The following is a 219-nucleotide window of genomic DNA, read 5'->3' on the forward strand; positions in this document are numbered from 1 at the left end:
CCTACTCGGTAACGAGTAACTGTAACTTGTTACTTTTAAAAAGTAACTCCATTCCCTGCATAAAAGCATACCAACAGCCAATAGTTTTATTAAGAATAGTTTCCAATTGACTAAACAGATTTCGAATTTTACGATTAACGACAACGAAATTCTTTTATCTCTTGACGTGGTTTCATTATTTACTAATGTACCTATTGACCAGGTTTTTGAAGGCATAGA

Source organism: Trachymyrmex cornetzi, unplaced genomic scaffold (genome assembly GCF_001594075.2).
Source record: "Trachymyrmex cornetzi isolate Tcor2-1 unplaced genomic scaffold, Tcor1.1 scaffold1521, whole genome shotgun sequence".
NCBI lineage: Eukaryota > Metazoa > Arthropoda > Insecta > Hymenoptera > Formicidae > Trachymyrmex > Trachymyrmex cornetzi.